Here is a 13,910-nt window from a genome sequence, read left to right as displayed (position 1 = left end):
ACCCCTCAAACTAAGGCAGACTCTCAAACTAAGGCAACCCCTCAAACTAAGGCAACCCCTCAAACTAATGCAGACTCTCAAACTGAGGCAACTCCTCACACTAAGGCAATCCCACAAACTAAAGCAACTCCTCAAACTAAGGCAGATTCTCAAACGAAGGCAACTCCTCAAACTAAGGCAGTCTCCCAAACTAAGGCAACTGCTCAAACTAAGGCAGATTCTCAAACTGAGGCAGATTCTCAAACGAAGGCAACTCCTCAAACTAAGGCAGATTCTCAAACTACGGCAACTCCTCAAACTAAGGCAGACTCTCAAACTAAGGCAGACTCTCAAACTTAGGCAACTCCTCAAACTAAGGCAGATTCTCAAACGAAGGCAACTCCTCAAACTAAGGCAGACTCTCAAACGAAGGCAGACTCTCAAACTAAGGCAACTCCTCAAACTAAGGCAGAATCTCAAACTAAGGCAGACTCTCAAACGAAGGCAACTCCTCAAACTAAGGCAGACTCTCAAACTAAGGCAGACTCTCAAACTAAGGCAGATTCTCAAACGAAGGCAACCCCTCAAACTAAGGCAGACTCTCAAACTAAGGCAGACTCTAAAACTAAGGCAGATTCTCAAACGAAGGCAACTCCTCAAAAGAAGGCAGACTCTCAAACGAAGGCAGACTCTCAAACTAAGGCAGACTCTCAAATTAAGGCAACCCCTCAATCTAAGGCAGACTCTCAAACGAAGGCAGAATCTCAAACTAAGGCACACTCTCAAATTAAGGCAACTCCTCAAAATAAGGCAGATTCTCCAACGAAGGCAATCCCTTAAACTAAGGCAGACTCTCAAACTGAGGCAGACTCTCAATCTAAGGCAGACTCTCAAACTAAGGCAGATTCTCAAACGAAGGCAGCTCCTCAAACTAAGGCAGAATCTCAAACGAATGAAACTCCTCAAACTAAGGCAGACTCTCAAATTAAGGCAGACTCGCAAACTAAGGCAGTTTCTCAAACTAAGGCAACTCGACAAAATAAGGCAGATTCTCAAACGAAGGCAACTCCTCAAACAAAGGCAGACTCTCAATCTAAGGCAGACTCTCAAACTAAGGCAGATTTTCGAACGAGGGCAACTCCTCAAACTAAGGCAGACTCTCAAACTCAGGCAGACTCAAAAACTAAGGCAGAATCTCAAACGAAGGCAGACTCTCAAACTGAGGCAACTCCTCAAACTAAGGTAGATTCTCAAACGAAGGCAACTCCTCAAACTAAGGCAGACTCTCAAACTAAGGCAGATTCTCAAACTAAGGCAGACTCTCAAACTAAGGCAGACTCTCAAACTGAGGCAGATTCTCAAACTAAGGCAGCTCCTCAAACTAAGGCAGTCTCTCAAACTAAGGCAGACTCGCAAACTAAGGCAGTTTCTCAAACGAAGGCAACTCCTCAAACTAAGGCAGATTCTCAAACGAAGGCAACTCCTCAAACTAAGGCAGACTCTCAAACTAAGGCAGACTCTAAAACAAAGGCAGACTCTCAAACTGAGGCAGACTCTCAATCTAAGGCAGACTCTCAAACTAAGGCAGATTCTCAAACGAAGGCAGCTCCTCAAACTAAGGCAGAATCTCAAACGAAGGAAACTCCTCAAACTAAGGCAGACTCTCAAACTAAGGGTTGGTACCTGGGATCCTGATGTTGTGGCCATTTCGGAGACATGGGTAGAGCAGGGGCAGGAATGGATGTTGCAGGTTCCGGGATTTAGATGTTTCAGAAAGAACAGAGAAGAGGGTAAAAGAGGGGGGGGTGTGGCATTGTTAATCAAGGAAAGTATTACAGCGGCAGAAAGGACGTTTGAGGACTCGTCTACTGAGGTAGTATGGGCCGAGGTTAGAAACAGGAGAGGAGAGGTCACCCTGTTGGGAGTTTTCTATAGACCTCCGAATAGTTCCAGAGATGTAGAGGAAAGGATAGCGAAGATGATTCTCGACAGGAGCGAGAGTAACAGGGTAGTGGTTATGGGGGACTTTAACTTTCCAAATATTGACTGGAAATACTATAGTTCGAGTACTTTAGATGGGTCTGTTTTTGTCCAGTGTGTGCAGGAGGGTTTTCTGACACAGTATGTGGACAGGCCAACCAGGGGCGATGCCACATTGGATTTGGTACTGGGTAATGAACCCGGCCAGGTGTTCGATTTAGATGTAGGTGAGCACTTTGGCGATAGTGATCACAATTCGGTTAGGTTTACCTTAGCGATGGGCAGGGACAGGTATATACCGCAGGGCAAGAATTATAGCTGGGGGAAAGGAAATTATGACGCGATTAGGCAAGATTTAGGATGTGTAGGATGGGGAAGGAAACTGCAGGGGATGGGCACAAACGAAATGTGGAGCTTATTCAAGGAGCAGCTAATGCGTGTCCTTGATAAGTATGTACCTGTCAGGCAGGGAGGAAGTTGTCGAGCAAGGGAGCCGTGGTTTACTCAAGAAGTTGAAGCGCTTGTCAAGAGGAAGAGGGCGGCTTATGTTAGGATGAGACGTGAAGGCTCAGTTAGGGCGCTTGAGAGTTACAAGCTAGCCAGGAAGGATCTAAAGGGAGGGCTAAGAAGAGCAAGGAGAGGACACGAGAAGTCATTGGCGGATAGGATCAAAGAAAACCCTAAGGCTTTCTATAGGTATATCAGGAATAAACGAATGATAAGAGTTAGAACAGGGCCAATCAAGGATAGTAGTGGGAAGTTGTGTGCGGAATCAGAGGAGATAGGGGAAGCGTTAAATGAATATTTTTCGTCAGTATTTACAGTAGAGAAAGAAAATGTTGCCGAGGAGATTACTGAGATACAGCCTACTAGGCTAGATGGGATTGAGATTCACAAGGAGGAGGTGTTAGCAATTTTGGAAAGAGTGAAAATAGATAAGTCCCCTGGGCCAGATGGGATTTATCCTAGGATTCTCTGGGAAGCCAGGGAGGAGATTGCAGAGCCGTTGTTGTTGATCTTTAAGTCGTCATTGTCGACAGGAGGAGTGCCGGAGGACTGGAGGATAGCAAATGTTGTCCCCTTGTTCAAGAAGGGGAGTAGAGACAGCCCTGGTAATTATAGACCTGTGAGCCTTACTTCGGTTGTGGGTAAAATGTTGGAAAAGGTTATAAGAGACAGGATTTATAATCATCTTGAAAAGAATAAGTTCATTTGCGATAGTCAGCACGGTTTTGTGAAAGGTAGGTCGTGCCTCACAAACCTTATTGAGTTTTTCGAGAAGGTGACCAAACAGGTGGATGAGGGTAAAGCCGTGGATGTGGTGTATATGGATTTCAGTAAGGCGTTTGATAAGGTTCCCCACGGTAGGCTATTGCAGAAAATACGCAAGTATGGGGTTGAAGGTGATTTAGAGCTTTGGATCAGAAATTGGCTAGCTGAAAGAAGACAGAGGGTGGTGGTTGATGGCAAATGTTCATCCTGGAGTTTAGTTACTAGTGGTGTACCGCAAGGTTCTGTTTTGGGGCCACTGCTGTTTGTCATTTTTATAAACGACCTGGATGAGGGTGCAGAAGGGTGGGTTAGTAAATTTGCGGATGACACGAAGGTCGGTGGAGTTGTGGATAGTGTCGAAGGGTGTTGTAGGGTACAGAGGGACATAGATAGGCTGCAGAGCTGGGCTGAGAGATGGCAAATGGAGTTTAATGCAGAGAAGTGTGAGGTGATTCACTTTGGAAGGAGTAACAGCAATGCAGAGTACTGGGCTAATGGGAAGATTCTTGGTAGTGTAGATGAGCAGAGAGATCTTGGTATCCAGGTACATAAATCCCTGAAAGTTGCTACCCAGGTTAATAGGGCTGTTAAGAAGGCATATGGTGTGTTAGCCTTTATTAGTAGGGGGATCGAGTTTCAGAGCCACGGGGTCATGATGCAGCTGTACAAAACTCTGGTGAGGCCGCACCTGGAGTATTGCGTGCAGTTCTGGTCACCGCATTATAGGAAGGATGTCGCTTTGGAAAGGGTGCAGAGGAGATTTACTAGGATGTTGCCTGGTATGGAAGGAAGGTCTTACGAGGAAAGGCTGAGGGACTTGGGGTTGTTTTCGTTAGAGAGAAGGAGGAGGAGAGGTGACTTAATAGAGACATACAAGATAATCAGAGGGTTAGATAGGGTGGATAGTGAGAGTCTTTTTCCTCGGATGAGGATGGCAAACACGAGGGGACATAGCTTTAAGTTGAGGGGTGAAAGATATAGGACAGATGTCAGAGGTAGTTTCTTTACGCAGAGAGTAGTAGGGGCGTGGAACGCCCTGCCTGCAACAGTAGTAGACTCGCCAACTTTAAGGGCATTTAAGTGGTCATTGGATAGACATATGGATGTAAATGGAATAGTGTAGGTCAGATGATCGGCGCAACATCGAGGGCCGAAGGGCCTGTACTGCGCTGTAATATTCTAATTCTAATTCTAATTCTAATTCTAAAGGCAGACTAGCAAACTAAGGCAGATTCTCAAACGAAGGCAGCTCCTCAAACTAACGCAGAATCTCAAACGAAGGCAACCCCTCAAACTAAGGCAGACTCTCAAACTAAGGCAGACTCTCAAACTGAGGCAGATTCTCAAACTAAGGCAGCTCCTCAAACTAAGGCAGACTCTCAAACTAAGGCAGACTCGCAAACTAAGGCAGTTTCTCAAACGAAGGCAACTCCTCAAACTAAGGCAGATTCTCAAACGAAGGCAACTCCTCAAACTAAGGCAGACTCTCAAACTAAGGCAGACTCTAAAACTAAGGCAGACTCTCAAACTGAGGCAGACTCTCAATCTAAGGCAGACTCTCAAACTAAGGCAGATTCTCAAACGAAGGCAGCTCCTCAAACTAAGGCAGAATCTCAAACGAAGGAAACTCCTCAAACTAAGGCAGACTCTCAAACTAAGGCAGACTTCAAATTAAGGCAGATTCTCAAACGAAGGCAACCCCTCAAACTAAGGCAGGCTCTCAAACTAAGTCAACTCCTCAATCTAAGGCAACCCCTCAAACTAAGGCAACCCCTCAAACTAAGGCAGACTCTCAAACTAAGGCAAATCCTCAAACTAAGGCAACTGCTCAAACTAAGGCAGATTCTCAAACTAAGGCATTCCCTCAAAGTAAGGCAACCCCTCAAACTAAGGCAACCCCTCAAACTAAGGCAGACTATCAAACTCAGGCAACTCCTCAAACTAAGGCAACTCCTCAAACTAAGGCAGATTCTCAAACTAAGGCAACGCCTCAAACTAAGGCAACTCCTCAATCTAAGGCAGACTCTCAAACTAAGGCAACCCCTCAAACTAAGGCAACCCCTCAAACTGAGGCAGACTCTCAAAAAAAGGCAACCCCTCAAACTAAGGCAACCCCTCAAAATAAGGCAGATTCTCAAACAAAGGTCCCTCTCAATTAAGGCAACCCCTCAAACTAAGGCAGACTCTCAAACTAAGGCAACCCCTCAAACTAAGGCAACTCCTCAAACTAAGGCAGACTCTCAAACTGAGGCAACTCCTCACACTAAGGCAATCCCACAAACTAAAGCAATTCCTCAAACTAAGGCAGATTCTCAAACGAAGGCAACTCCCCAAACTAAGGCAGTCTCCCAAACTAAGGCAACTGCTCAAACTAAGGCAGATTCTCAAACTGAGGCAGATTCTCAAACGAAGGCAACTCCTCAAACTCAGGCAGACTCTCAAACTAAGGCAACCCCTCAAACTAAAGCAGACTCTCAAACTAAGGCAGACTCTCAAACTTAGGCAACTCCTCAAACTAAGGCAGATTCTCAAACGAAGGCAACTCCTCAAACTAAGGCAGACTCTCAAACTTAGGCAACTCCTCAAACTAAGGCAGAATCTCAAACGAAGGCAGACTCTCAAAATAAGGCAACTCATCAAACTAAGGCAGACTCTCAAACTAAGGCAGACTCTCAAACTAAGGCAGATTCTCAAACGAAGGCAACCCCTCAAACTAAGGCAGACTCTCAAACTAAGGCAGACTCTAAAACTAATGCAGATTCTCAAACGAAGGCAACTCCTCAAAATAAGGCAGACTCTCAAACTAAGGCAGACTCTCAAACTAAGGCAGATTCTCAAACGAAGGCAACTCCTCAAAAGAAGGCAGACTCTCAAACGAAGGCAGACTCTCAAACTAAGGCAGACTCTCAAATTAAGGCAACCCCTCAAACGAAGGCAGACTCTCAAACGAAGGCAGAATCTCAAATTAAGGCAGACTCTCAAACTAAGGCAACTCCTCAAAATAAGGCAGACTCTCAAACTAAGGCAGACTCTAAAACTAAGGCAGACTCTCAAACTGAGGCAGACTCTCAATCTAAGGCAGACTCTCAAACTAAGGCAGATTCTCAAACGAAGGCAGCTCCTCAAACTAAGGCAGAATCTCAAACGAAGGAAACTCCTCAAACTAAGGCAGACTCTCAAACTAAGGCAGACTTCAAATTAAGGCAGATTCTCAAACGAAGGCAACCCCTCAAACTAAGGCAGGCTCTCAAACTAAGTCAACTCCTCAATCTAAGGCAACCCCTCAAACTAAGGCAACCCCTCAAACTAAGGCAGACTCTCAAACTAAGGCAAATCCTCAAACTAAGGCAACTGCTCAAACGAAGGCAGATTCTCAAACTAAGGCATTCCCTCAAAGTAAGGCAACCCCTCAAACTAAGGCAACCCCTCAAACTAAGGCAGACTATCAAACTCAGGCAACTCCTCAAACTAAGGCAACTCCTCAAACTAAGGCAGATTCTCAAACTAAGGCAACGCCTCAAACTAAGGCAACTCCTCAATCTAAGGCAGACTCTCAAACTAAGGCAACCCCTCAAACTAAGGCAACCCCTCAAACTGAGGCAGACTCTCAAAAAAAGGCAACCCCTCAAACTAAGGCAACCCCTCAAACTAAGGCAGATTCTCAAACAAAGGTCCCTCTCAATTAAGGCAACCCCTCAAACTAAGGCAGACTCTCAAACTAAGGCAACCCCTCAAACTAAGGCAACTCCTCAAACTAAGGCAGACTCTCAAACTGAGGCAACTCCTCACACTAAGGCAATCCCACAAACTAAAGCAACTCCTCAAACTAAGGCAGATTCTCAAACGAAGGCAACTCCCCAAACTTAGGCAGTCTCCCAAACTAAGGCAACTGCTCAAACTAAGGCAGATTCTCAAACTGAGGCAGATTCTCAAACGAAGGCAACTCCTCAAACTCAGGCAGACTCTCAAACTAAGGCAACTCCTCAAACTAAAGCAGACTCTCAAACTAAGGCAGACTCTCAAACTTAGGCAACTCCTCAAACTAAGGCAGATTCTCAAACGAAGGCAACTCCTAAAACTAAGGCAGACTCTCAAACTTAGGCAACTCCTCAAACTAAGGCAGAATCTCAAACGAAGGCAGACTCTCAAAATAAGGCAACTCATCAAACTAAGGCAGACTCTCAAACTAAGGCAGACTCTCAAACTAAGGCAGATTCTCAAACGAAGGCAACCCCTCAAACTAAGGCAGACTCTCAAACTAAGGCAGACTCTAAAACTAATGCAGATTCTCAAACGAAGGCAACTCCTCAAAATAAGGCAGACTCTCAAACTAAGGCAGACTCTCAAACTAAGGCAGATTCTCAAACGAAGGCAACTCCTCAAAAGAAGGCAGACTCTCAAACGAAGGCAGACTCTCAAACTAAGGCAGACTCTCAAATTAAGGCAACCCCTCAAACGAAGGCAGACTCTCAAACGAAGGCAGAATCTCAAATTAAGGCAGACTCTCAAACTAAGGCAACTCCTCAAAATAAGGCAGATTCTCCAACGAAGGCAATCCCTCAAACTAAGGCAGACTCTCAAACTGAGGCAGACTCTCAATCTAAGGCAGACTCTCAAACTAAGGCAGATTCTCAAACGAAGGCAGCTCCTCAAACTGAGGCAGAATCTCAAACGAATGAAACTCCTCAAACTAAAGCAGACTCTCAAATTAAGGCAGACTCGCAAACTAAGGCAGTTTCTCAAACTAAGGCAACTCCTCAAAATAAGGCAGATTCTCAAACGAAGGCAAATCCTCAAACAACGGCAGACTCTCAATCTACGGCAGACTCTCAAACTAAGGCAGATTTTCGACGGAGGGCAACTCCTCAAACTAAGGCAGACTCTCAAACTCAGGCAGACTCAAAAACTAAGGCAGAATCCCAAACGAAGGCAACGCCTCAAACTAAGGAATCTCCTCAACCTAAGGCAACCGCTCAAACTAAGGCAGATTCTCAAACGAAGGCAACTCCTCAAACTAAGGCAGTCTCTCAAACTAAGGCAACTGCTCAAACTAAGGCAGATTCTCAAACTGAGGCAGATTCTCAAACGAAGGCAACTCCTCAAACAAAGGCAGACTCTCAAACTAAGGCAACTCCTCAAACTGAGGCAGACTCTCAAAGTAAGGCAGACTCTAAACTTAGGCAACTCCTCAAACTAAGGCAGATTCTCAAACGAAGGCAACTCCTCAAACTAAGGCAGACTCTCAAACTAAGGCATACTCTCAAACTAAGGCAACTCCTCAAACTAAGGCAGAATCTCAAACTAAGGCAGACTCTCAAACTGAGGTAACTCCTCAATCAAAGGTAGATTCTCAAACGAAGGCAACTCCTCAAACTAAGGCAGACTCTCAAACTAAGGCAGATTCTCAAACTAAGGCAGATTCTCAAACGAAGGCAACCCCTCAAACTAAGGCAGACTCTCAAACTAAGGCAGACTGTCAAACTGAGGCAGATTCTCCATCTAAGGCAGCTCCTCAAACTAAGGCAGACTCTCAAACTAAGGAAGATTCTCAAACTAAGGCAGATTCTCAAACGAAGGCAACCCCTCAAACTAAGGCAGACTCTCAAATTAAGGCAGACTCTCAAACTGAGGCAGATTCTCAAACTAAGGCAGCTCCTCAAACTAAGGCAGACTCTCAAAGTAAGGCAGACTCTCAAACTAAGGCAGATTCTCAAACGAAGGCAACTCCTCAAAAGAAGGCAGACTCTCAAACTAAGGCAGACTCTCAAACTAAGGCAGACTCTCAAACTAAGGCAACCCCTCAAACTAAGGCAGACTCTCAAACTGAGGCAGACTCTCAATCTAAGGCAGAATCTCAAACTAAGGCAGATTCTCAAACGAAGGCAGCTCCTCAAACTAAGGCAGAATCTCAAACGAAGAAAACTCCTCAAACTAAGGCAGACTCTCAAATTAAGGCAGACTCGCAAACTAAGGCAGTTCTCAAACGAAGGCTATCCCTCAAACTAAGGCAGGCTGTCATACTAAGTCAACTCCTCAAACTAAGGCAACCCCTCAAACTAAGGCAACCCCTCAAACTAAGGCAGACTCTCAAACTAAGGCAGACTCTCAAAATAAGGCAACCCCTCAAACTAAGGCAGACTATCAAACTCAGGCATCTCCCCAAACTAAGGCAACTCCTCAAACAAAGGCAGATTTTCAAACTAAGGCAACCCCTCAAACTAAGTCAACCCCTCAATCTAAGGCAGACTCTCAAACTAAGGCAACCCCTCAAACTAAGGCAGACTCTCAAACTAAGGCAGATTCTCAAACGAAGGCAACTCCTCAAACTAAGGCAGAATCTCAAACGAAGAAAACTCCTCTAACTAAGGCAGACTCTCAAACTAAGGCAACTCCTCAAACTAAGGCAGAATCTCAAACTAAGGCAGACTCTCAAACTAAGGCAACTCCTCAAACTAAGGCATATTCTCAAACGAAGGCAGCTCCTCAAACTAAGGCAGAATCTCAAACGAAGGAAACTCCTCAAACTAAGGCAGACTCTCAAACTAAGGCAGACTAGCAAACTAAGGCAGATTCTCAAACGAAGGCTGCTCCTCAAAATAAGGCAGACTCTCAAACTAAGGCAGACTCTCAATCTAAGGCAGATTCTCAAACGAAGGCAGCTCCTCAAACTAAGGCAGAATCTCAAACGAAGGAAACTCCTCAAACTAAGGCAGACTCTCAAACTAAGGCAGACTAGCAAACTAAGGCAGATTCTCAAACGAAGGCTGCTCCTCAAAATAAGGCAGACTCTCAAACTAAGGCAGACTCTCAAACTAAGGCAACCCCTCAAACTAAGGCAGAGTCTCAAACTGAGGCAGACTCTCAATCTAAGGCAGACTCTCAAACTAAGGCAGATTCTCAAACGAAGGCAGATCCTCAAACTAAGGCAGAATCTCAAACGAAGAAAACTCCTCAAACTAAGGCAGACTCTCAAATTAAGGCAGACTCGCAAACTAAGGCAGTTCTCAAACGAAGGCTATCCCTCAAACTAAGGCAGACTCTCAAACTAAGTCAACTCCTCAAACTAAGGCAACCCCTCAAACTAAGGCAACCCCTCAAACTAAGGCAGACTCTCAAACTAAGGCAGACTCTCAAACTAAGGCAACCCCTCAAACTAAGGCAGACTATCAAACTCAGGCATCTCCCCAAACTAAGGCAACTCCTCAAACAAAGGCAGATTCTCAACTAAGGCAACCCCTCAAACTAAGTCAACCCCTCAATCTAAGGCAGACTCTCAAACTAAGGCAACCCCTCAAACTAAGGCAGACTCTCAAACTAAGGCAGATTCTCAAACGAAGGCAACTCCTCAAACTAAGGCAGAATCTCAAACGAAGAAAACTCCTCAAACTAAGGCAGACTCTCAAACTAAGGCAACTCCTCAAACTAAGGCAGAATATCAAACTAAGGCAGACTCTCAAACTAAGGCAACTCCTCAAACTAAGGCATATTCTCAAACGAAGGCAGCTCCTCAAACTAAGGCAGAATCTCAAACGAAGGAAACTCCTCAAACTAAGGCAGACTCTCAAACTAAGGCAGATTCTCAAACGAAGGCAGCTCCTCAAAATAAGGCAGACTCTCAAACTAAGGCAGACTCTCAAACTAAGGCAGATTCTCAAACGAAGGCAGCTCCTCAAAATAAGGCAGACTCTCAAACTAAGGCAGACTCTCAAACTAAGGCAGATTCTCAAACGAAGGCAGATCCTCAAACTAAGGCAGAATCTCAAACGAAGAAAACTCCTCAAACTAAGGCAGACTCTCAAATTAAGGCAGACTCGCAAACTAAGGCAGTTCTCAAACGAAGGCTATCCCTCAAACTAAGGCAGACTCTCAAACTAAGTCAACTCCTCAAACTAAGGCAACCCCTCTAACTAAGGCAACCCCTCAATCTAAGGCAGACTCTCAAACTAAGGCAACCCCTCAAACTAAGGCAGACTCTCAAACTAAGGCAGATTCTCAAACGAAGGCAACTCCTCAAACTAAGGCAGAATCTCAAACGAAGAAAACTCCTCAAACTAAGGCAGACTCTCAAACTAAGGCAACTCCTCAAACTAAGGCAGAATCTCAAACTAAGGCAGACTCTCAAACTAAGGCAACTCCTCAAACTAAGGCATATTCTCAAACGAAGGCAGCTCCTCAAACTAAGGCAGAATCTCAAACGAAGGAAACTCCTCAAACTAAGGCAGACTCTCAAACTAAGGCAGATTCTCAAACGAAGGCAGCTCCTCAAAATAAGGCAGACTCTCAAACTAAGGCAGACTCTCAAACTAAGGCAGATTCTCAAACGAAGGCAGCTCCTCAAAATAAGGCAGACTCTCAAACTAAGGCAGACTCTCAAACTAAGGCAGATTCTCAAACGAAGGCAGATCCTCAAACTAAGGCAGAATCTCAAACGAAGAAAACTACTCAAACTAAGGCAGACTCTCAAATTAAGGCAGACTCGCAAACTAAGGCAGTTCTCAAACGAAGGCTATCCCTCAAACTAAGGCAGACTCTCAAACTAAGTCAACTCCTCAAACTAAGGCAACCCCTCAAACTAAGGCAACCCCTCAAACTAAGGCAGACTCTCAAACTAAGGCAGACTCTCAAACTAAGGCAACCCCTCAAACTAAGGCAGACTATCAAACTCAGGCATCTCCCCAAACTAAGGCAACTCCTCAAACAAAGGCAGATTCTCAACTAAGGCAACCCCTCAAACTAAGTCAACCCCTCAATCTAAGGCAGACTCTCAAACTAAGGCAACCCCTCAAACTAAGGCAGACTCTCAAACTAAGGCAGATTCTCAAACGAAGGCAACTCCTCAAACTAAGGCAGAATCTCAAACGAAGAAAACTCCTCAAACTAAGGCAGACTCTCAAACTAAGGCAACTCCTCAAACTAAGGCAGAATCTCAAACTAAGGCAGACTCTCAAACTAAGGCAACTCCTCAAACTAAGGCATATTCTCAAACGAAGGCAGCTCCTCAAACTAAGGCAGAATCTCAAACGAAGGAAACTCCTCAAACTAAGGCAGACTCTCAAACTAAGGCAGATTCTCAAACGAAGGCAGCTCCTCAAAATAAGGCAGACTCTCAAACTAAGGCAGACTCTCAAACTAAGGCAGATTCTCAAACGAAGGCAGCTCCTCAAAATAAGGCAGACTCTCAAACTAAGGCAGACTCTCAAACTAAGGCAGATTGTCAAACGAAGGCAACTCCTCAAAAGAAGGCAGACTCTCAAACGAAGGCAGACTCTCAAACTAAGGCAGACTCTCAAATTAAAGCAACCCCTCAAACTAAGGCAGACTCTCAAACGAAGGCAGAATCTCAATCTAAGGCAGACTCTCAAACTAAGGCAACTCCTCAAAATAAGGCAGATTCTCCAACGAAGGCAATCCCTCAAACTAAGGCAGACTCTCAAACTGAGGCAGACTCTCAATCTAAGGCAGACTCTCAAACTAAGGCAGATTCTCAAACTAAGGCAGATTCTCAAACTGAGGCAGATTCTCAAACGAAGGCAACTCCTCAAACTAAGGCAGATTCTCAAACGAAGGCAACTCCTCAAACTAAGGCAGACTCTCAAACTAAGAAAACTCCTCAATCTAAGGCAGACTCTCAAACTAATGCAGACCCTAAAACTAAGGCAGACTCTCAAACTGAGGCAGACTCTCAATCTAAGGCAGACTCTCAAACTAAGGCAGATTCTCAAACGAAGGCAGCTCCTCAAACTAAGGCAGAATCTCAAACGAAGGAAACTCCTCAAAATAAGGCAGACTCTCAAACTAAGGCAGACTAGCAAACTAAGGCAGTTTCTCAAACGAAGGCTATTCCTCAAACTAAGGCAGATTCTCAAACGAAGGCAACTCCTCAAACAAAGGCAGACTCTCAATCTAAGGCAGACTCTCAAATTAAGGCAGATTTTCAAACGAGGGCAACTCCACAAACTAAGGCAGACTCTCAAACTAAGGCAGACTCTAAAACTAAGGCAGATTCTCAGACGAAGGCAACTCCTCAAAATAAGGCAGACTCTCAAAGTAAGGCAGACTCTCAAACTAAGGCAGATTCTCAAACTAAGGCAACTCCTCAAAATAAGGCAGATTCTCCAACGAAGGCAATCCCTCAAACTAAGGCAGACTCTCAAACTGAGGCAGACTCTCAATCTAAGGCAGACTCTCAAACTAAGGCAGATTCTCAAACGAAGGCAGCTCCTCAAACTAAGGCAGATTCTCAAACGAAGGCAACTCCTCAAACTAAGGCAGTCTCTCAAACTAAGGCAACTGCTCAAACTAAGGCAGATTCTCAAACTGAGGCAGATTCTCAAACGAAGGCAACTCCTCAAACTAAGGCAGACTCTCAATCTAAGGCAGACTCTCAAACTAAGGCATATTCTCAAACGAAGGCAGCTCCTCAAACTAAGGCAGAATCTCAAACGAAGGAAACTCCTCAAACTAAGGCAGACTCTCAAACTAAGGCAGATTCTCAAACGAAGGCAGCTCCTCAAAATAAGGCAGACTCTCAAACTAAGGCAGACTCTCAAACTAAGGCAGATTCTCAAACGAAGGCAGCTCCTCAAAATAAGGCAGACTCTCAAACTAAGGCAGACTCTCAAACTAAGGCAGATTCTCAAACGAAGGCAGATCCTCAAACTAAGGCAGAATCTCAAACG

This window comes from Heterodontus francisci, chromosome 33 (assembly GCF_036365525.1).
Source record: "Heterodontus francisci isolate sHetFra1 chromosome 33, sHetFra1.hap1, whole genome shotgun sequence".
NCBI classification, from domain to species: domain Eukaryota; kingdom Metazoa; phylum Chordata; class Chondrichthyes; order Heterodontiformes; family Heterodontidae; genus Heterodontus; species Heterodontus francisci.
This window is presented reverse-complemented; position numbering follows the sequence as displayed.